General features: G+C 42.3%; 1 pseudogene; it reads right to left on the reverse strand.

Moving 5' to 3' along the window:
* Window positions 1-5,321: 5,321 nt before the first annotated feature.
* LOC127102087 (8-hydroxygeraniol dehydrogenase-like) lies at window positions 5,322-5,890 on the reverse strand (annotated as a pseudogene).
* Between the last annotated feature and the right edge of the window lie 19,581 nt (window positions 5,891-25,471).

Raw genomic sequence — 25,471 nt, forward strand, 5'->3', positions numbered from 1 at the left:
GCCAGTTGTTGGGGAGGGACCTGATCTAGATGAAAAGTGGATTTTAACGTTTGATGGGGCCGTCAACGCCAAAGGAAGTGGAATTGGCGCTGTCATTACTACTCCGAAAGGTGCCCACATGCCTTTCACCGCTCGTCTGACTTTCGAGTGCACCAATAATGAAGCTGAGTACGAGGCCTGTATCTTGGGTATTGAGCAAGCCATTGATTTGAGAATCAAGACTCTGGACATCTTCGGAGATCCAGCCCTAGTGATCAATCAAGTAAATGGTGATTGGAACACTCTCCAGCCCACTCTGGTCCCCTACAGAGATTACACGAGAAGACTGTTGACTTTCTTCACAACAGTAAAGTTGTATCATATACCTCGTGATGAGAACCAGATGGCAGATGCTCTTGCTACTCTATCCTCCATGATCAAGGTGGTTCGGTGGAACCATGCTCCTAGGATCGATGTTATGCGCCTTGATAGGGCCGCGTATGTGTTTGCTGCTGAACTGGTAGTCGATGACAAGCCCTGGTATCACGATATCAAGTGCTTTCTGAAGAATCAAGAGTACCCTGCAGGGGCATCCAACAATGACAGAAAAACTTTGAGAAGATTGGCAGGCAGTTTCTTCTTGAACAAAGACGATGTGCTGTATAAGAGGAACTTCGACATGGTTTTGCTCAGATGCGTGGACAGACACGAAGCAGACATGTTGATGCAAGAAGTTCATGAGGGCTCCTTCGGTACTCACGCCGGCGGGCATGCAATGGCTAAGAAATTGTTAAGAGCGGGTTATTACTGGATGACCATGGAATCTGATTGTTTCAAATATGCTCGGAAGTGTCATAAATGCCAGATTTATGCTGATAAGGTGCATGTACCGCCGAATCCTCTGAATGTGATGTCTTCGCCGTGGCCGTTTGCTATGTGGGGCATTGACATGATTGGAAAGATTGAGCCGACTGCTTCCAATGGGCATCGCTTCATCCTTGTTGCCATCGACTATTTCACCAAATGGGTCGAAGCAGCATCATTCGCGAATGTCACCAGACATGTGGTTGCCCGTTTCATTAAGAAGGAAATCATTTGTCGCTATGGGATTCCCGAGAGAATCATTACCGATAATGGTTCTAATCTCAACAACAAAATGATGAAGGAGTTGTGTCAGAACTTCAACATTCAGCATCACAATTCTTCCCCTTATCGTCCTAAGATGAACGGTGCTGTTGAGGCAGCAAATAAGAACATAAAGAAGATTGTGCAGAAGATGGTCGTTACGTACAGAGATTGGCACGAGATGCTACCCTTCGCCTTGCATGGGTACCGCACTTCAGTACGTACATCGACCGGGGCGACCCCTTACTCCCTTGTGTATGGTATGGAAGCAATCCTACCTGTTGAAGTTGAGATTCCCTCTCTAAGAGTCCTGTTGGATGTCAAGCTAGATGAAGCTGAATGGATTCGGACAAGGTTCAATGAGTTGAGTCTTATCAAAGAGAAGCGAATGGCAGCCATTTGTCATGGGCAGTTGTATCAGAGTCGGATGAAGAGAGCCTTTGATCAGAAAGTGCGTCCTCGTCGTTTCCAAGTCGGAGATTTAGTGTTGAAAAGGATCCTTCCTCCTCAGACGGATCACAGGGGCAAGTGGACTCCTAACTATGAGGGACCTTATATTGTCACCAAGGTTTTTGATGGAGGGGCCTTAATGCTCACAACGATGGATGGCGAAGACTTCACTTCCCCTGTGAACTCAGACGCAGTTAAAAAATACTTCGCATAAAATAGACCCGCTGGACGGTAAAAAGAACAGTCCAGGCAAAAATGGGCATCCCGACGAACCAAGAAGATGAAAAGGTTCGGGAAAAAATTAGGGATTTAAAAATGAAAAGATTGTACACCCGGTAAGTTGAGAACCTGAAAGGGCAACTTAGGCAAAAATGGGTATCCCGGTGGATTGAAAACCCGAAAAGGGCGATCCAGGAAAAAGTTAGGGATTAAGCGAATGACTGCGTTCTGAGTTAGTTCTGAATCTCATCTCATGTCGATGACTGGAAACTTTCAAAAGGAAGAAAACAATCTAATCACCTTTTCAGAAGGCTGATCATCTGGAGGATCTTGAAGACGAGCAAGTCATAGCAGAATTGGAACCCAATAGAAATCCATTTCACATTGCCATTAGATTAATTTCTGTTTTTATCTTTTGTGCGATTACCTCTTTCCAGGGATTGCTTCCTGATGTAAATGCCTATTCAGAGGCCATTCAATCAATAAAATCATGTTATTCAGTATATCTCTGTTTTCATTTTCATTTTACTGTTTTGTTTGCAAAAATGACGTCCGAATTTTTGATAAACATTGCATCATGACACATAAGGGCTTTACAGGTACATGCTTAATAAACATTTAAAATTGCTGTAAATTTTAAGTGCTTTGGATCGTCTATTCAGAACAGATACCCTTGGGGCATTTCCTTAAAATCCCCTGCAGATGATCGTGAATATCTTCCCCAGTGAAGTCGCCAACAGACGAATCCGGTGTCTTATCCCTGCAGAGCTGATCAGAGTGTTGGATTCTTCAATCCCCAGCAGTTTCTCACTACGGTGCTTCTCAAGCATGTGTTTCAGACTATACACTCCCTAGTAGAGTTAACAGTGCCAGACTGTATATCCCCAGCGGAGTTAACAGTGTCAGACTGTATATTCCCAGCGGAGTTGACAGTACCAGACTGTATATCCCCAGCAGAAGCAGCCGCTCCTCAGAGTTCGATGCCAGATCGAGGATTTCGATCCCAGATCGATGATCTCTTTCCTGGAAGTATAACCTCGGTACCGTACCGGTGGTTGCCCCCCCTGTTGAGTCACCTCTCGTAGATTATGGTTGCCAGAACCACTATCGCTTCCCCCAACAACAGGTTTCCAGCGCCGTTCTCTCCCCAGTCAGAGTCTCGGTATCTCGCCATTGCCAGAACACCGTGCGGCCGGTCATTTCCCCACATAGTTCATTATGTTGTGCATCTCCAACAGTAGTGCCAGGGTCCGGAAGATTATAATCATTTCCCCAACGGGATTCCTTGCTTCAGCTTGGCATTTTCCCCAGCATTTCGCATCCCTGCATGTAGAATCATATTGCATTGCATCCTCCCAAATCGCGTAGCATTTCCATTCTCATGGAGCATTACGCCATTGAAAAATTCAAACATACGCATGTAAGCATAAAACATTCTCGGCATCCCAAGTGACAAGCCAGAAGTTTATTTCCAGTGCTCAGACTGAAGGTTGTTCATGACTTATTATCCCCAGCAGGGATCGTTAGCCCACGTGCCGCCTCAATTATCATTTTCTTTTTGCCGATGCTGACAGGCATGAGAAGTTTCCGGTATTCAGACCGAAGTGGCATTCAGGCCAATTTTCCGGTATTCAGACCGAAGTGGCATTCAGGCCAATTTTCCGGTATTCAGACCGAAGTGGCATTCAGGCCAGTTGTTTCCGATATTCAGATCGAAGAAGTTTCCGACATTCAGGTCGATGCAACTTGTGGCATTCATGCCAGTTTCCGGTATCCAGACCGAAGTGGCATTCAGGCCAGTTTTTTCCGATATTCAGATCGAAGAAGTTTCCGACATTCAGGTCGAAGCAACTTGTGGCATTCAGGCCAGTTTCCGGTATCCAGACCGAAGTGGCATTCAGGCCAGTTTCCGATTTTCAGATCGAAGAAGTTTCCGACATTCAGGTCGATGCAACTTGTGGCATTCAGGCCAGTTTCCGGTATCCAGACCGAAGTGGCATTCAGGCCAGTTTTTTCCGATATTCAGATCGAAGAAGTTTCCGACATTCAGGTCGAAGCAACTTATGGCATTCAGGCCAGTTTCCGGTATCCAGACCGAAGTGGCATTCAGGCCAGTTTCCGATTTTCAGATCGAAGAAGTTTCCAACGATCAAGTCGAAGTACTTATGGCATTCAGGCCAGTTGTCCGATTTCCAGATCGAAGTGGTGTTCAGACCAGATTTCCGGTGATCAGACCAACATTTGATACTCTCATATTCCGATGCCTAGTGTTCAGACTAATGTGCGGCGTTCAGGCCATGGGTATTCCTGTGTTACCATTTATTTTGGTATCCAGGTCAACTTTCTGTTTCGGTACTCGGGCCGATTTTCACCGTACCAGACAGATTCTTCTTTTGAGATTGCTTCTTTGCCGATTCTGACAGGCATTGTTAATCATTTCATAGGGATTCAGGATCAAAATCCGGGCCTTCTTAGTATTTAATCATCTCCCACTATGATCATATGAAGAACGTCCTGCTTCATATTCTCTAGTTGAAGACGCTTAAATAGGGGCAACTGTCATACCCCGATTTTGGTCCTGAATTTTTTATGTTTTCACTTTTGTTTAGCACGTTTGGCCTAACCTTACTCTGGTCTTATATGAGGATTGGTTTTTGATCCAAAGTCATGGTGTTGTGATTGTGGATACATCTATGGTCTGGGTCATCTGAAAAAAAACCAAGTTTCTTGTGTTTCTAGCCACTTGCCAGTCATATTATTGGTTCATGGATACTATGTCAAAACCCTAACCTTATGGTCTCATTTCATGGCCTTGTTCTTGTACATTATCAGTCAAGTCATTCAAGTCATAAATAAACCAATGGTAAAACCAAATTTCAAATCATTTTTCAAACCATTTCAATCCATTTCATGTCATTTTAAGCCATTACATTTGATTCCACACAAGAAAATACAAGTCTTGACATTTTTGAGCAAATATCGATTTCGATCACTATTACAAGGAGCAGAACATAGTGTCCCTAGAAGAATGGGATTCATTTATGCAAGTCCTCAGAACTCCATTACCTGCAGCATTTAGAATCAATTCCAGTAGCCTTTTTCATGCCGATATTCGGTCCCAGCTGGAAAATGACTTTGCACGTGCTCTCCAGGCCATTGTTCTTGAAGGGGATGAGGAGGATGCTATTAGACCCTTGCCATGGTATCCTGAAAATCTTGCTTGGCATTCTAATTTTTCCCGTATGCAGCTCAGGAAGAATCAATCACTTAAGAGGTTTCATGAATTCTTAAAGCTAGAAAATGAAATTGGAAATATCACTAGACAGGAAGCTGTCAGCATGGTGCCTCCTCTGTTCTTAGATGTACATTCGAATCACATTGTACTTGATATGTGTGCTGCCCCAGGTTCAAAAACATTCCAATTGCTTGAAATTTTACACCGATCAACTAAAGCAGGATCATTGCCTGATGGAATGGTTTTAGCAAATGATCTAGATGTACAAAGATGTAATCTTCTCATCCACCAAATAAAACGAATGTACACAGCAAACATTCTATGTCTACTATCAAAAACACTTATTGCATACAAGAAGTGAAAAACAAATGACTATTCAAACTGCGAAATTTAAGAAGTTGGTTTCAAAGAGTTTCCAATCTCAATCACAAATCGATACTTGACGTCTGCTTTCAGGAGCCGCTCAATTGCAGTGTTAACATAATCCATATCAATGACTTCGATTTCAGGTTTTATATTGTGTTTAGCAGGAAAAATCAATCATCTCTTGAGTCTCTTTCAACCCTCCAATCGCACTTCCAGCAACCAACTTTCTGCCTTGAAGTAAAGGAAAGACAGGAAGCTCCAAAGGCTTATCTGGTGCACCAACCAATACAAGTTTTCCATGAGACTTCGGTAATCCAATTAGAGGCACAATTCGATGATTCGCAGAAACTGTATCAATGATACCATCTAAAGTGAAGTACTAATTACAGTAACATTAGCACCAAAAGCTTTGGCATACTTAACAACATGGAACCAATCCACCAACTGCAGAGCAACATTGATGCAAGCCACTGAGTACAAACTCCTGTCATGCAACACAAATGACAAACTTGGCATGGTACATTAACTGACAGTCGAAAAACTCACCATGTAAGTGGCCATGGCAGAAGAAGCTGGTCGAGATTAGCAAGGTTGCATATCATTCACATCACCCTGCGAAAGAAAGGTTGAGATTAACAAGCTGAAGAACCAAAATTGAAATTCATCAGACACCATTTTCACTGCAGTAAAAAGGTAAAGTTAATTAGCCAACAGTCAAAGTGCAAAAGTCAGAAAAATTCCCAAATTGGAATAGAGATAAAATTCAAGGAAGAAAGCACGAGCTCAGGATACCGTTTCTAGCCTAGCATCAAATAGGCAATTTGATTCTGAGAACACCAAAAGTGGTTTGCAAATTTACTCTTCTGCAACACAAAAGGGCACCCTTTGAAACCCTAATCAGCAGAGCATAAAAGGAGAGGAAAATTTGAGAGATGGGAGGCGGAATTGAATCAAAACCCTAAAAAAAAAATTTCAATACAAGGAAAACCAAAAGATAGAAGAACAGGAGAAGCGAGGACAAGAAATAACCGGCAGAACAAACTATACTTACTTTCCATCGGGATATCACTGAAATTGTAAGGCTCCGGTAAAGTCTTCTCTCCTTTACTCCTTTTCTTCAAACCTCCAAGAAGGTTGAAGCTCCATTTTTGTTTTCATTGATTCTTGGCTTTCGATTGTTTGCTTTGCCGGTACCCTGCTTGCTGGTTCCGGTGAACCTCTGAGTTGTAGCTCACTCCCCTTTTTAGATCCAGAAAGCTATGGCCTGTGTTGAAATTTGTTTTTAACTCAAGAACTCTCAGTACCGATTTTTCTGTGTTGGTTGTGTGTGAATCTGTTTGGCTTTATCAACAATCACTGTTTTAAGCCTTTTGAATATTGGGAGGAGGGTTTGTGTTTTGGAACTGGCACCATAGCATCAATGTTATTGATGGCGTTCAATTCCCTTGAATCCGTCACCCAACAGCCATGCGGCTAGGGTGACCGTTGGAATCTTTTCTCTGTTCACACGGTGGGATATTTTGAAATGGGCCTCTTTTGACCCGAATTTGGAACTTAGTTTTTTGGGCTCTAGCCAATCCTCAACCCGGCGGCCCAGGTTGGGGCCCTCTCGTTTTCTTCCTTGGGGAATTCTCGGTTAGAACTTATTTTTTGTTGGTCTTAATCTAGCAGTAATCAAGTCATTGGCCTAGTGGAGGTGGGGATAACTCACTTCCTCTTTGGTCCTGGGTTCGATACCCAGGGGTGTTGTCTTGGTTTTCTTTTAACATTTTTTTTCATTTTTTCATATTTTCTTTAATTCTCATATTTGATTATGTGGTCTTGCTACTTAACTAACATGTTTATATGGTTTGTTCATTTTTATTATGTTATTTTTAATATAACTTAGGTGATTATTTTTTCTTTGGGATTTATGTGAATTATTATACTCGTGCTTGCTATTTCGTTTGTACAAATTATTTGTTTTTATGTGTGAGTTGTGTTCCAATCATGATAAATCATCTCAATTCCATTGATAAAAAAAAACATTTCAAAAAAGGATAATGATAAATGTCACTTTTTCTCGATTTAACATCGAGCCCATTTTTCCACACCCTTGTAAGTCGATTGCTTTTTAAGCATCGCCATCAACCTCACATAGCTTACTCTTGGGCTTCCTTACAATGAGACATGTCCCTTGCACTTACACTCATACATTGTTTAATGCTTCATTATTTCATTCTTTGATTATTTGATTCGATTATATACTTGTTTATATCTTACTTGTTTGATTAACTGTGGCCTACTTGTATGGTGTATGAGGCATGTATTATTATTGTTTGTTTGCCATGAACAATCCACATTCATAACAAATGTATCCCTCTCCCATGAAATGTATAATATTTTTTCATTCTTTATTCATCTGTAAATATAAGAATTAAAATGAGCATTCGATAACCATTTCAAAGCAAGATCAAAACCTCGATCCAACGTCGAGTAATCATTTTTTCAAAACCTAACAGAACCAGCACGTATTCATCCACCCTTTTGTAAGTCGATTGCTTTATGCATCGCCATCAACCTTGTAAGCCGATTGCTTTATGCATCGCCATCAACCTTGTAAGTCGATTGCTTCATGCGTCGCCATCTACCCTTATCCCTAACACTTCTCCTTGCTCCATTCGTCGATTCTTGTTCCGATTAGGTAGCACCCATTAGATAGAACCCTTTGTATGATAGCATAGGTAGGTTTCCCATAACCCTTTGTATGATAACATAGGTAGTTTTCCCATATCCTTTTGTATGATAACATAGGTAGGTTTCCCATATCCTTTTGTATGATAACATAGGTAGAATCCCCATGTCCTTTTGTATGATAACATAGGTAGAATTCCCATATTCTTTGCATGCTAACATTAGGTAGATATTCCCATTTGTAAATCCTAACACTTAAGTACACATTGCATGACAACTCTAGGGCATAGCTCCCCCACTTCTAGACCTCTCCGAGCGTCTCCGATCTTGTGGCATGTAGTCCGTTCTATTGCAAAGAGGTAACTGCCTAAGACTCGATTCAGCGAGCTGCGACACCTACTGCTAGGACGTGAACACATCGCCCACTCTCCTTTGACACGACTGGTATCCTCCTTTGTAAGTCCATATTCAGATGGCAATCCCTATGTAGGGGAACTACGTTGCTCTGATCCTCATACCAGATGAGGTACGTAGGCAGGAGGTCGTACGAGATCTCTCCGGGCACTCTTTTCCTTTTTTGTGTGTGTTTGCTTGACAGCTAGCAGGCTCGAGTACCAGACTCCCTGTTAGCTTGTTTGTTCAACTCTGTTGTTGCTTCTGACGATTCAGCGTCCGGTTAAACCCTTTGTGTGTGTAGGAGTCTGACATAAGTCCAGCGATTGGCAGTTGGTTTCCTATGTGTGTTTGTTGGTTCGGAGTCCGATGTAAGTCCAGCGATTGGCGTTCGGGTTCCATGTTTGCCTTTTTGTGCGTGTGTTTTGTTTTCCCTATGTAGCCGAACTATGACAACTCTGATTCTCATGTTCAGATGAGATACGTAGGCACAAGATGCGATGTCTTGCCGAGTTTGACTAACAACTAACAACTAATCCTTGTTTGCTTTCGCCCTCGTTGCGATCCTTTCTCTCGCCCTCGTTGCGATCGAGACCTTCCCTTTCTCTTGCCCTAGTTGCAATCGAGACTTTTGTTCCCGTTAGTTAGCCGAACTACATTATGCTCTGATTCTCATTCTAGATGAGATATGTAGGCATAAGACGCGATGTCTTAGCGAGCACACATCTCTTTCACCCATAGGTACCCGAGCTACGAAGACTCTGATTCTCATATTCAGATGAGATACGTATGTAATGGATGCGATATCTGTGCGAGTCATTTTTCTCTTGACCCTTTTAATAAATAGTATATTAGATAAACACACACCCTTTAGACAAGAAACAACAAGAGTGGATCCCGTAGAGTACTACGGATGCGTAGGGGTGCTAATACCTTCCCTTCGCATAATCGACTCCCGAACCCAAGATTTGGTTGCGAGACCTTGTCTTTTCCTTTCCTCTCTTCAGGTTTACTTCGAGCGTTTCCTTTCCCTCCTTTGGGATAAATAATGCACGGTGGCGACTCTTCTGTCTTTTCTTTCGCCGATTGTTTTTTCGCACCTCTGTATTTTTCAGGTTGCGACAGCTTCGAACCGTCAAAAGCTCTCACTATCAGGTCAGTGGGCGTCAAAATTAACCCTTCATAGTCCAGCTTCGCCAGGGCTTTCTTTGGCAACACATTTAAAGAGGAACCGGTATCAACCAACACGTGCGAAAGCACTGCTCCTTTACACTCCATTGCAATGTGTAAAACCCGATTATGATTACGCCCATCCACGGTTAAATCAAGATCGGTGAAACCCAGCCCATGGCTGGCATTGACATTTGACACCACCGTCTCCAACTGATTAATTGTGATCTCTTGAGGAACATAGGCTCTCTTCAGGATTTTTAGCAAAGCCTCTCTATGCCCCTCGAAGCTCAGCAATAATGACAAGATCGAGATCTTGGATGGGGTCTATTGCAAATGGTCCACAAGCTTGTATTCTGACTTCTTGATGATTCTTAGAAAATCTTCAGCTTCATCATCAAGTTCTTTCTCTGACCCACCAGGCGCCGGTGTCACCACAGGAGTACCCTCATTTACCACCTGCTTCCCTCTCGCCCTGGCTAAAGCCTCGGCCTTATCTTTCTTTTCTTTTTCTCCTTCCCCACTTCTCAAAGCATCAGGGGCAAACAACCTTCCACTGCGAGTGAAACCACTAGGTCCGGCATTATCCACCTTTGAAACGGTGATTTCATCCGCAGTCTGATCATCCAACTTTTCCCCATTACAGTATACTTCTCCACCATAATGCCATGGCACGGCGTCATCTTTGTCATAAGGAATTGGCCCAGGTACCGTGATAGTAACTGGAGCCGCATCTGCCAGCGTTGACAAATCAACCGGATCGAAGTAGATGGTTATGGTGGAGACATCTTCCTTCACCAAATCAACCTTCTCAAATCTGAGGCCTCCCTCATCCATCATCTTCTGGACAACCTTCCTCAAGAAAACACACCCATTGATAGCAACAGTGCACGTAGCACAACAGTCATCACAACCCGGGAAGACCCCACTCTTCAACAATTGTCTTTTGACCTCAGCCAACGGAGTCTTCAACTGGTCTACACTCATCAACCCGATTCTGCCCTCTTCAGAAATTGCATTCACCCCCATTTGACCATGCGTGGGCATGGGATTAGCATTCACATTTGGAGATGGAGCAAAGTTGATAGCTTTAGAATCCACCAAGTCCTGGACCACATGCTTAAAAGCTTTGCAATTTTCTACGTTGTGTCCAGGGGCACCTGAGTGAAATTCACATTTGGCGTTTCTCATCGAAACTGGCCGGCCTCTGATCAGGTCTCAACGGTGCCAACGTCCTCAGCTGAACCAACCCCAAGTCTTTCAACTTCTTCAGCAAGAATGAATAGGTCACAGGCAGCCTATCAAATTGACGATCATTCATTCGTCCTCTTACTTGATACCCGGCCCTCTGCGGTCTCTGTTGAAATGGCTGTCGTTGTTGTTGCGGTTGTTGATTATCAACAGGAATGGTTACCGCAGCAGTGTGATGGTAGTAACGATCCCTACTCTGTCCTTTTTGGGTATACACAGCGCTGGTATCACCCTCCTTCTTCCTCTGACCATTCCCAAAGGGCTTCTTCGATCCAAACGACGAAGCGTTACCCCGTATCTTCCCCAGCTTCAACCAACTTTCAATTCTTTCTCCAGCCACCACTATATCAGCAAAGTTAGTAACCGGGCAACCAACCATCCTTTCTGCAAATGTCCCCTGAAGGGTACCCATAAATAGATCCTACATTTCTTTATCCATCAAAGGAGGTTGGACTCGGGCAGCCAGCTCCCTCCACCTCTGTGCATATTCCTTAAACCCTTCATTAGGCTTCTGAGACATACCCTGCAATTGGGTACGGCTATGAGCCATATCAGCGTTGAACTGGTACTGTTTAAAGAATGCATCACCAAGATCCTGCCAGCTCTTGATATCAGACGACCTCAGCTTGGTGTACCATTCCAAAGACCCCCTAGACAGACTGTCCTGGAAGAAGTACATCCATAGCTTCTGGTCCATTGTATAAGCAGAAATCTTACGGACAAAAGCCTGGAGATGGGTTTCCGGGCAAGAACTCCCATTGCATTTGTCAAACGCAGGCGCTTTAAATTTTTGTGGGATCACAATCCCCTCAACCAGCCCCATGTTCGACATATTAACAACCCCCGGAGTAACATGGCTTTCCAAGGCCCTTATCTTCTCCGCCAGCACCTGAATCTCTTTATTTGGCGGTTGAACACCGTATTGGCCAAATTGTTCATTCAACATGGAGAACTGATCTGCTTCTCTGTCTTCCTCTCTATCCTCCTCAGCCCCAAAGAAAGGAGGAAACAGACTGTCCTTCAAATTATTGCCCATCGGACCTGGTCTACCGCTTGTGGCAGCACCAAAACCACCCCCATTGTTGATCGCCATGCCAACAGTTGTCTTCTTTCCGAGATCTCCTCCATCCCTGGAACCACCAAGGCCATGGTTGGAGACACCCTCCAAATTAATACCACTGTTGGCAGCTGAAGCCCGCTCGAGCTTCTCCACTTTATCAGCAAGTGCTTTTTGCCCCATGGCAAACCCTTGCATAACATTGATCAGTTCGTTCATTTTCTCCTTCAGCTCAAGAATATCCGCGTTGGGTAGATCCATCAGCCTGGGTGTGTTGCGTCTGGTAAAGTATCTGTGTGGACGGGTTGTGTGCAAGGGAATGATTCTACGCGCACGAGCAATGATTCCTGTAACAATCAAGCACGTTAGAAACCGACACCTGCAAAATAGAAGACAAGTTATTATGATTATGCATGAATGCACTGTCTATCCATATGAGGAACACTCTGTCTTTCGATCCTGCCTTCATCGAGACAGATAATAATTCGACAGCAATATTCTGACATTCATCGATTGATTTTGTCATACAGTGCAGAGAATTATGATTTAGCAAAGATACCACCCAACCATGTCTGTGCTATGTGAGTGCATACAGGAAAGCAAATAAAGCTTGAAGATCGATCACTGAATGAAAATAACCATTGTATACCAAAAGTGCACAATAAGTGCGAGAATCATACATCAAGTCTGATACCAATCAAATACAATTCTCCAGAAACAGAAAGGAAATACAAGCAAGTGAATTCCGTCAACAGGCCTGACGGTAATCCAACACAAATAAGAAAGGTCTAGTCCGACGAAGGTCCCACAGAAGGCCCTACATCATCAACCATCCTGGTAAACTTCACGGCGAACCTGAGCTCGGTGTTCTCCTGCTGCAATCTCCCCACCTCCTTCTGGTGAATCTTCATCTGTCTGAAGTAATGATCCCTCTCATCAAGATAATGATCTCTCTCAGCAATAATCTTCGCTCTCTCAGCTTCCCATTCTGTGGCAAGGACTTTGGCTCTGGCATCTCTCCTATCCTTCACAAGGATTTGTCTCCTCTTCTCGTCTTCGATGACCTTCGAAGCTCTAGCCAACCTCTCCTTGGTGATGTCGTGCTCCTTTGTAGACGACTCCAATGCTTGGCTGATCTTGCCATAATAAGCGGTGTCTACCTTAAAGCGCTTCACTTCCATGACATGTCTCTTATCCTGGTCTTCCATTTTCCCTTTGATTTCCTGATTAGCTATCTGAATTCTAGCAACACTCATCTCCAACTCAGTCTTCTCTGCTTGCAGCTGATCTCTGGCTTTCTTCATCTCAAGGAGCTCTTCCATACTGACATAAGAACGTGGCCCCTCAATCAAAGGACACCAAGGATCACCTCCAGGAAATGGTAGATGTGTGAGCTCAATCCTCTTCCTAAGCCAATCATCAAATGGAGGAAAAGACCTGCTGTTAACCTTGCCAAAAGGAACCTTGCCCTTTCTCTGAATATCGCGCCATTCATCAGACACTTGCCTCAACTTTGGCTGATTACCCTCAATTGGAAGTAGAAAGACTCATGAATCTCTCGTCCAAGAGGAGGACCCTCCACAGCAAATCCCATCTGTCTCCTAAGAAGCACCGGGTTGTAATTAATGCAACCTTGAACTCCTATAAGAGGTATATTGGGAAGACTCCCACAACTGTAAATGAAATCTCGTCCAGCCATACCATTGTGAGTCCAAGCTATGTCCTTGGCTCGCAAACCCATCAGTCTGATTGACCATTTAACAGTAGGATCAAGAAAGACAAAGGCACCTCTGGAAGGCAAATACCCCATGAACCACTTGTACAACAACTGAGCACAACATCTGATCAATCCCCCACGCCGCTTCTCGTTCCGATTATGGACTGAGTAATAAACATCCCCAACCAGAGTAGGAATGGGATTCCTCTGCATAAACAACCTGATAGCATTAATGTCCACAAAGTTCTTCTGATTAGGAAACAGGATGGTCCCATAGATGCTCACAGCAATCAAAGCACAGACGACCCTCCAATTACCCACAACAACATGCTCCTTGGCTTTAGCCTCCAAGAAACTTAGATGAAAACCGGGTAACTTTCCTTTCTCCTTCAAACCCCCCTTGGTCACCTCCGGGCTCAAATAAAGAGCACGAGAAATCTCAGCAACATCAGGTTCCCCCTTAGTGACATAGAATAGAATCTGATCTCTGATCTGAATACCCAGGATGCTAGCATAGTCCTCCATCAAAGGTCCCAATAGGTAATCCGGGAAGACGAAACATCTCAAACCAGGGTCATAAAACTGGAGAAGAGTATGGATGGCGCTCCTATCACTGTCTGTGAGCCTGAAAGCCAACTTCAGAATACCACCGTATGCCTCACGGAACATCCCCACATGGCCAGGTGTAATCAATGCTATCATATCTCTCAGCACACCAATCTCTGGGTCGAAGAAACTGTAGACAACATCGTTTTTCAAACCGGTCCTCATGTCTGGAACAAAGAAGTCTCTCAACCAGGATCTCAATCAAAAATGTCCCCTGCATATGGATAAACATGTGTTAGATGCACATAAATGCAAAATGTGAATGATGTTGATGTATGAATGCAATGCACTATGCCATCCTCCAAGTCATCTGAACATCCACTGCACTGAGTTACGGCCTCTGAACTGATCACAACCATCTGAAGGAATATGTAACCACAAATCCCACTCAAGGTTCCGAAATAAACGGAACCGAAGGATATATCACCATCATCACCAGAGATCCTCTGAACAGATAACCACAAGACCCTCTGAACCAGCCCAGGGAATCCTGAAATAAACGGATCCCCATTGATACATATCACGGACAGAATTCTGGCGTCTCGGAAATAAATGCCCATAAATCCGACTTATAAATATAACTCTGATCAACGGTTGAACCATTAGTCACCATCAAAGTCACCATCAGAACATGCATCTGTAAGAATCAACCCTCCCCTCACAGGTGAATTCTAATCAGGTCATCCTAAGGCGGATAATGGTCTCGACAATCGGGCAAAGATACTCAACGGGTTTGCCCTTTCGGGTGTGCCGTTGCAGCTCTAATAAGATCCTCTAAACCAAAGATCCGGGAAATATCGGTCACCGAAGTCACCAACTCAGATGAGGTGAATCAACCAAAGTGGATACTCCACAAAGGAAGAGCACTCTCAAATGAACCTCGTCCGGCTTGTGGTATGTCACGTCGCCAAAAACATGTTGACCTAACATGAGAGGCAACATGAGACCACACTAATCCTAGGTGTATACTCGGGCCTGGGTTTTAGCCCCACTCAGAACACCCACCCCAAATCAGAGGAACCACCTGTACAGAAGACAACACAATGATAGTATGATGCATGCAAACATTTATGCAAATATATACACAACATAATAATCATAAATGCAATAAATAGAGCAACACAAGCAACCTAAACTATCCTAGAGAACGCTAGGAGTGACTCGCTTAGGGAAGATGGACCAGCAAGAGGTCAACTCTCTATAAGTCCCCAGCAGAGTCGCCAGCTGTCGCATTACGCGAAAAACCGGCGGGCAAGACAAAACAAACAGAGCCGCCACCGTGCGTTATTTATCCCAAAAGAGGGAAAGGAAACGCTCGAAGTAAACCTGGAAAAGACATGGTCTCGCGACCAGAGAAAGATGGGATCGGGAGTCGATTATGCGAAGGGAAGGTATTAGCACCCCTACGCATCCGTCGTACTCGACGGGATCCACGCACAAAAGAATAGAAGAAAGGTTGCTAAACACTGCTCACAAACTGTACGAGGCTGGAAACAAACACAGAAAGACAAAAGAAACGGGACTCGGCAGGATATCACATCCTGGGCCTATGTAGTCTGTCAGACACAGACATCCGAGTCGACGTAGTTCGGGACCGGGGAAACGTGCTCGCTAGGATGTCGCATCCTATGCATACGTATCTTCTCTAACCAGAGAAGAATCAGAGCACTCGTAGCTCGGCTAACGCACGCCAAACAAAACCACACAGGAAACCGACTGCCAATCGCTGGACTTACGTCAGACTCCACACAAACAGGCAAACATGGAAACCGAATGCCAATCGCTGGACTTACATCAGACTCCGAACCAACAAACACACACAGGAAACCAACTGCCAATCGCTGGACTTACGTCAGACTCCAACAAGCAAACAAGACACAGGAAACCAACTGCCAATTGCTGGACTTACGTCAGACTCCAAACGCACACAAAGGGTTGAAAAAGAAAAGGGCGCCCGGAGAGATCAGCTCATCTCCTGCCTACGTACGTCATCTGGTATGAGGATCAGGGCGACGTAGTTCCCCTACGCAGGGAAAGTACTTCTAACCTAACCAGAGACTGGGAAATGACAAACTAGAAGGGAGCCTGACTCGAGCCTAATAGTTATCATGTAAATCCACCATGGTCCTAGGTTGAGGTTTCTATCTAACTTGCACAGGGAGCAAGCTATCCTAAACAGCACAGTCAAACAAACACAAGCACAATAAACAATCACACACACTATATGCAAGCAATTAGGCTCATACAAGGCTAGGCTGCAAAAGCAAGCCAACTAGAATGGGGTGTGGTTAGCTCTTAACCCTAACATTGAGAGTTAGGGTGAAGCAGATGAAATGGGAAGTGAGGATAAGACCTCACAGCTCTTATCCCTGGCCTGGGAGAGCTTGACTCAAATAGAGAATGTGGGAGTTCAGAATGTAGGAACTCTTCTCCACAGATGACTGACTCAACAGGAGTTTGGGTTTTTTATTCACAATGCATCAACACATGGTGTGTGAGCAAAGTGAATGACACACTGAGTAGCAGGAGATGGATTACACATCTCTTTTATCTGCCAATTGCCTCTTAAGAGGTCTTTACCTGCTTGGCACAAAAGTAAACATTCACAAGCATTGCCTCTTAAGGAGGGCTTCAGACAGGTGCCTGCCCACATAACAGGACAGGTCTTCCAGACTACATGAAGTCAGAAGAATTATACCTCAGTGGTTAAGCAACCAAGCAAAGCAAGTTCAAAATGAACTCAAAGCCACTTAGGTACCTGTGAAAAATCTAAACCAATCAGTTCAACTGTACAGACAAACAATCAACAGGCAATAACAAACAGACAAACAATGTTCACAATGTGCAAGCCACAAGGCAAACTCAAATGAGTTAGCATCAACCTACAAAACACACAAGTGTTAGTGATCAAGAGCAAACATCAATGCTCAAATGAGGAAGCATCATCAACTATGGACTTGGATGTTTAAACCTGAAATCAAAGCCCACATGTAAGCCATAAACCACTAGGTCAAAGCCTAGGGTCAAATATGGAGAAAAAAGTCAAAACAGAACCTCAAATTTAACATGAATCAACCTTATCCAATCAAGAACAAATCTCAAAAAGTCCCACATCAAAATCATTAATCATATTCATTTCATGAGCAATACATGGCAAGGTATGCAAATGGTGATCACATTGAGACATCAGAAGAAACAAATGCACATCAAATCAAAAATGACTCAAATAATCTTGGAAAAATTCATGAGTAAACAGGACATATAACATGATCATCGTACAAAAAATCAGGAGCATTGGACATTATTAGGCATGGCAATCACATAGCATAATTCAAACAATCACATGTGTGACACAAATTGTCACACCAAACTAGCATGAACATAAAACAGAATGGGAGCATGGAAAAAATCTCAAACCAAAGCCAAAATATCACTCAACATGTCTAGAATCCACACACAAAATTTCAGAAGCATTGGATAAGAAACAAGCATTTTATGATCAAATGAATAAGGCACTATCATGAATGGATACATGTTCAAACACCCTAGGACAAATCATTTTTTAAGCCAGGCACAACTTGCAATTCAATAATCATAAAAAAAGCAGACAAGATAAGGAACACAATGCAAAAAATTGGAGATCAATTGGAGCATTTTTCATTTTTATATAATTTTTTGAAGTTTGGAGAAATTTTGAAAATGAAAATGGAGCCAAGGTATGAAATATGGAGGGAAAAGGAATAATGTATGGCAATTTGAAAAAGTCCTCTCGCTCAGATTCGAACCGGTGCCAGATTTGAACTACAAGCGCGCGCATCAACCAAACGACAGCGTTTGGACTCTAACCCTAAACCTGGCGCGCTTTGAATTTCGTAGCTAACCAAGAAGTTTCGTAGCTAAAACCTAGCCAATTCGTAGCAAAACTGGGAACAGTATGAGTTCACGCATGGAAGATGAAGATCATGAAGATCTTCATACGATTTTTTCCAGATTTCAGAAATTGATCCAGAAACTAACAAAACCTATATCAATCAACTCATCCTTCCACATACATCAAGAATCCAACAATAATTCATGCAAAAACATCAATGCACGTTCAGATCGAAGGAATCAAAAATTGACATCAAAACTTTAATTGAACATAACTTTGTGTATAGGGCACCAAATCACTCGAATTTTACATCAGCATCATCACCAAACCACGATCTACACAAATATCACAAAGATTTTGAGAATTATTGAGATCAAAAAACTGACCTCTTGATGAACAAAACTGGATTCAGCTTGCTTCAAGGCTTGTGATGCTCCAGAACTCTTCCAATATGCTTAGTGAGGTGAATGATGATGAAATTGAAGCTCAAGGATGCACGACACCAGCTTAATCTTCAACTGCCATGGAACCTTCAAGCTTCAAATCCAGCTCAATATGCCACGGTTTCTCTTGATTCCACGTCCAAACCTTCTCAACAATACTTCAGGATGATGAATTGATCAATAGAGGATGCTCTTGTTTGAAGAAATTTGGAAAAAAGTTTGAGAGAAAAGTTTTGAGAATTTTGTGATTCTAGATCTGAAATGTTGCTCATGATCAAAACAGTTAGGGTTAAGTATATATACTCCATGCTAATCCTGTTTAAAACCAGCTTAAGCCAAATGCAATTGTGATTAGTAAGTTGGAAGGTGTTTGTGCAAAAATGAGATTTTCACTTCATGCACCCCCATGCACGTGAACAGTGCTCTTTCAAGGCCCAAATCCACTTAAAATGAGTTCATGCAAGGTTTTGGATTGGTTTTATATGCTCATGATCAATCAAAAAGATGTTATGCAATTTTCTTCCAAAAACTTCATGAGTGAGCACATGCCTATGCAAACGAAATTCATGTCAAATAATGGTATGCTTGGAAAATACATGTTATAAGGATCAAAATGCAAAAAGAACCACTCATTTTGGAGTTTTGGTTTGAAAGTTATGTCCATTTGAACTTTTGAACACACTTTGCCATGATTTGACCATATCTCCTCAACCACACATGAGAAATTCATGATCTTGGACTTTTTGGAAATGGGAGAGAAAGATCTTCAACTTTCATGTTGGACAAAATTTCATTTGAAGCTTTCTTGATGATGTAATCTTGAGTTGAAGTTGGTCTAAAACCTTTCCATTTTTGGAAAGTTCAAAATTATAGGTCACTTGCTATTTTTGGAAAGTCTTGACCCGACTTCAAATTCTTCAATGTTGATGTTTGAAATGTCAAATGAGACTTGTTGGAACATGAATTAAACATCTTTAACCACTTCCCACCTTCAAATCCACATTTGACTTTGTAATTGACTTGTAGTTGACTTGGTCATGCACTGTGGTTCTGAGCCTTCAACACTTGATGAAATAACTCCAAAATGAAACCCTAGCTTATACAAGCTGAATAAAATCATATGATGATCTCCATCTCAATAAATACCTCATCTCCTTGAAAGACCCTGACTGGTAGAATGCCATTGATTAGGGTTGACCAGAGGTCAAAACCCTAATCCCAAGGAATCTGATCAGAAATAATGAACCATGATGATGATGATGTACCATCTCAACCAAGATAATACCCAACCTACTTGAGGAACCAAGAAACCCTAATTGAAGCACAAACCTCAGAGGATTAGTGATTAACTTATGAGACCCTCAGGCTTGCATCTCTTAACCTCTCCATCTTCTGAGAAAGACCTAGGAGGATGACTTGCCTATTTCACATGATATGCAAAGATGTAGTGCCTAATGTCCTACAAAATGAAATGCAATATGCTAAGCTAATCCCAAGAGAGGAGGGCAAATTTTCAGGTGTTACACATGCTTTCACAGCATCCGATGTTGCCTACTAGATATCCCAACTCGAGCTGCATGGAGGCATTGGGCATTGAGCCTAGTGTCAGGCACTTATGCAATCAGTTACAGTGGGATGAATATACAAATGCTATGCACGTGACTTACAAGAACCTGATTTTGGAGTTCCTGAGCTCGCTTGTCTACGAGCCTTATGTCGGTCACGCTAGTATGGAGGATACATTAACTTCAGATTATTTGGGGTAGAATATACCTTCAACCACAAGCGTTTCGGCGACTTGCTTGGTTTCCAGACTGCCTATGATGCTTCGTCCGAGCTCCCCATGAGCTATTTTTTGAGCCGAGACGTCGAGAAGTTTTGGAGCGATATCACATGTGGAGGTACTCCTGACCCTTCAACCCAGATCTCCAACAAAATTCACAACCCTGCTTTCCGATACTTCCAGATGATCATTGCCCATACCTTCATAGGGAAGAGTGACCCTGATGCGCAGGTGAGTGCTGAAGAGATTTTCTTCATGTACTGTACTACTCAGTCATGCCTGGTAGACTGTGGAGCTTTCTTGATCGAGAGCTTACACCTTAATGCTCGCTCTGCTGCAAGCCCCGTACATGTCGGAAGCACTGTGACTCACATAGCCTCAGCCCTGGGACTCGATAGGAGACTGTCTCACCTGACATCTTATTGCAGCTACACCACGATGGATGTTGATTTTTGTTTGGACCGTGGTCTGATGAGGAGATCCTCTTTCCATCCGGATCAATACAGGATGTTAATTGTGGATGAGACCATACACTACTTCACTTTACCTGACCCTCAGATAACTTGTGTCATTGATCAGGCCAACTGGGTCTACGCCATAGAAGGGCAGGGAGAGATAGTAGATACGCCGAAGATTGCACCGATCAGAATTAAAGTTCGTACCAACAATCCTAATCTCCAGACTCCGAGCATGCAGTCCGAATTGATTAAGCTTTGCATGGAGATAGCTGAGCTTCACCAAGAGCTTGCTGATGTTGCCCTGCAGGTCGAGGTAGCAGTTGCCTCACACGACACCGAGACTGACATGCTGCATGATGAGATCGTCGATCTCCGACGCCAGATCACGGAGCTCCGAGGCTACAAAGTCGAGGAGACTCCACTATATCCCGAGCGCTGATGCCATCATGGACCGAGAAATACCGTTTGAATTTCCCTATTTTTTCCATACTTATTATTCATGCCTATTTTTATCGTTTCCCATGACATTATGCTTGCTTTATTTCCTAAGATTTCTGGACTCGTGAATTATTGAATCTTCACATATATATCATGGACCGAGAAATACCGTTTGAATTTCCCTATTTTTTTCCGTACTTATTATTCATGCCTATTTTTATCATTTCCCATGACATTATGCTTGCTTTATTTCCTAAGATCTCTGGACTCGTGAATTATTGAATCTTCACATACATATATATATATATATATATATATATATATATATATATATATATATATATATATATATATATATATATATGTATATATATATATATATATATATATATATATATATATATATATATATATATATATATTATGTTTTTTTATATCCATTATTCTATTTTGTTTTATTTTGTTTTACTTTACTATTGTATTTTGTTTTATTTTGTTTTGTTTTATTTAATTTTGTTTTACTTTATTTTGTTTTATTTTATTTTGGCATGTACTATATTTAGCCGGGAAAATTCTAACAAAGTAAATGCCCGAGAATTACTATTTTAACAGGGTTGTCTCACTGATCGCAGGATCAATCCTGTTCCTTTCATGCTGGCTCATATGGCTGCCATCCTTAAGAAAGGAGGAACCATCTCTTTCGGTGGTTTGATCACCTCCATTGCTAGAGCGTTAAACCTACACGCTGAGTTGGCCACCTTGGAACCACTCCCTCACCGCACCATTAACTTAAAGTTTTTGAAAGATATGAAATTATGCAAGGTGCAGCGAGAAGGTGGTTTCTATCTTATGATACATGGTGCAGTTGTACCCAGCGTTGTCCTACCTTGCTCTCAGCGTACGGATGTGCGACATGAGAGGAATTGGACATACGATCTTGATGCTCCGCCATTTACCGGTCCTTTACCACCTAACGTCCCTATGGACGAAGGGCAAGGAACAGATGATGAGTATGACCGACGCGACCAGTCGCCAGCTCATGATATTCCTACTGCATCACCTACACACACCGCACCTTCTTCATCTAACCCTTTTGCAGGTACCACTCCCGATTTCTACATCACCGAGGAGATGTGGCGCGGGCACTTAGCTCGTGAGGAAAGGCGTGACACCCTTCTGAACACCATAAACCAACAAATGTCAGACAATACGAGTTTTATGGTAGCTTCCCAGCAACTTAGTGAGCGAGCACATCAGACTGTCACTGAGTCTTTGCTTGCGATCACTAACGAGCAGCAACGCATGTGACAGTCTAATGAGCATCACTTCGCTCTCATCGAGGCCACCCAAGGATCTCTCATAGGTCGCTCTCAGCAGTTGCAGGAAGGACTTAGTACTCGATCCAGACGTCGTCGACCCAGACATCCTGACCAGGGCGGTGACGGTACCAGTGCTCACCCCTAGCTCTCTCTCTCTCTCTCTCTCTCTCTCTCTATCTCTCTACCAGGTTACTCCTACCCTATCTCATATCGAAACATTGAGGACAATGTTCGGTTTAAGTGTGGGAGGAGATTTTATCGCTTTTCATCTTTCCTTTATTTTTATTGCTTTCCTTCACTTTTATTGCCTTTTATCGCTTTTTTTACTTTTAGTATGTTTTGTTTATTTTAGTTGGTTGTTTTTCCCTTTCAATAAAATAACATGTGTCTGACGAGTCATCAGTGTAAGTGTATCCTTATTTCCCCCATTTCTTTAACCTTACCAAAAAATGTTTAGCCAAGAAAACAGTACATCTTGAACATTCAGGCTACATGACAGGTTTATAATAGGATGTAAAAGACTTGGGAAAACTTTTTCAAAAATCGGTATTGTCTTAACACCTTAGGCTTCATGATTATAAGAGTAAATCCCGATACCCCATATGTTGTAGCCCCAGTTTTTGTTCCAAATAGGTCCTTAAGTAGTTTATCCTAGCAGTCAGCTCCGGCTTAAGCATGCTCTACGTAGGGGACCAATGAAAATAAGTAATGATCACAAAAATCCCTGCTTTGTTCCCAAACCGCATCAAAATCCAGGCTAGGTGACTCTCACACGGTCATTTAACCCAACAAAATAAAAACATATGCGGAACATGCAAGAGAAAAACAATAAAATAATAATAAGCCCATTTGTTTGTTGGTTCAGAGGTATCTGGTGCTGAACTTGGTAGGGTGGATCACGATCCAATCTCCCACAACTGCAAATTGGGTTAAATAAAGGGGTTACACCAACTTATGTACCGGAGTCCCATGCTTAAGAAAAAAATAAATTAATAAGCCTGTTTACTAGTTGGTTCAGAGGTATCTGGTGCTGAACTTGGTAGGATGGATTACGATTCAATCCCCCACGACCACAAATTAGGTTGAATAAAAGGGTTACACCGAGTTATGTACCAGAGCCTCGTGCTTAAGATCATAATCACTAACCGGTCACTTTACTATGAGTATGTACAGATAACGGGCTTAATGTGATTGCACTTGAATGAAAAGGACTTTAGGAAAACAAAAAGAAGGCTTAGGTATGATGGGGTGATGTGGATTGACTTGTATAGGAATGAAGCCTACGATCGCAATTGCGGGTAGTGTCACTATAATACCCTTAATTCGATTCGTTAGTACCTATCAACACATTCCTTTAATGAACTCGTAAGTCTTTTTGCCTCGAATTAACTCTAGATTGATACTGATTTTCTTGCATAAACTATAAAGAGTTTTGCTTGAGGAAAAACAAAGGTTTAAGTGTGGGAGAATTTGATCACACCGAATTACATCGTGTTTTTGACTCGGATTTCACATGTTTATTAGGACTTTATTACCGTTTTATTTTGTATTATGCCCTCTTTTATCTTGTTTTCAGATATTTAGCACTTTCGGACACTTTTGGAAGAAATAAAGTAAAAAGACCTAAAATTAGGGTTTTTCGGCGAAATTACACACATGGCGTTGCACATGGCGGCCGCTATAGGGGAAGCCATGAGTCACCAGCCCTCAATCAGGAGGTACCCGTCACGTTCCCATGATTCACCCCATTTACACACATGGCGGGCGCCATGAAGGGATGGCGGGCGCCACCTTTGGAAATCACGTTCCCACTAAAGCCCACTAAGGGGAAGTTGGAGGGCACCATGGTCTTTACAAACTGCTCATAATCTCTATAAATAACTCATTTCATTTTGTTTTCTAGCATCCAACTTAGTTTTACAACACTAAGCATATAGTATCATTTGTAATAGCGATAATCCGTCACATCGGGGGGTTATCGCATCTTTGTGAGATTGAGTTGGGTCACTTCGAGTCGCTGTCGTCTTTAGCTTCAGGAGTCGGAGGTTTATTTTTGTATCATAATCGAAGCTTCCGTTTGGAGCAGGTTCTTATTTATCGCTTTATTTATTTATTTCCCGCATCGCTTTTATTTTATTTATTTCCCGCATCGCCTTTACTTTATTTATTTTCCGCACTCGCTTTACTTTATTTATTTTCCGCACCCACTTTACTTTATTTATTTCCCACACTCGCTTTACTTTATTTATTTTCCGCACTCGCTTTACTTTATTTATTTTCCGCACTCGCTTTACTTTATTTACTCTACGCACTTTACTCGCTCTCTACGCCTCACATTCTAAAACAAACTTTTCATCATGATTAACACCGTTGTGTTCGTTTGTGTTACCATGTCTGACTAAATCTTTTAAAGGTTAGAATGTAAGGATCGCGGTTAAAGTAATGTTTCACATATTGAAATCTGTAGAAATACTTAAAAGGCTGTTTTGATTTTTAACTTGAGTTTTCTAAAACAGACTTGGTTAGTTTTAACTATTCGAGGAGTGCAAAAGCACCTTGGCTTAGTAATTAGGAATCTTTATCACTTTAAGGAAAAACTATTTTTGAAACTGTTTTCGGACGCGTTGATAGGTTTAAAATCAGGAAACTCCTTGGGTAAACTTTCCAAATCAAAATCACTTTTCAACTAAGTTTACAAGTCTCATTTCTTAAAAATAGGTTTACTACTTTAGCATTCTGCGCACCTTTTATAAGTGACAATAAAAGGCCTTAATTTAAGGGTAAACTCCTGTTAAATGGATTGTTTTCAAGAGTAGAAAATATTGCCTCATAAGTAGTTCTATTTAGAGAATCGAAACATCACTTAACTGACGTGAATTACATTCAACCTGTCTTTACCTGCATTTATTCTTTACCGT

This window comes from Lathyrus oleraceus, chromosome 7 (assembly GCF_024323335.1).
Source record: "Lathyrus oleraceus cultivar Zhongwan6 chromosome 7, CAAS_Psat_ZW6_1.0, whole genome shotgun sequence".
Lineage (NCBI taxonomy): Eukaryota > Viridiplantae > Streptophyta > Magnoliopsida > Fabales > Fabaceae > Lathyrus > Lathyrus oleraceus.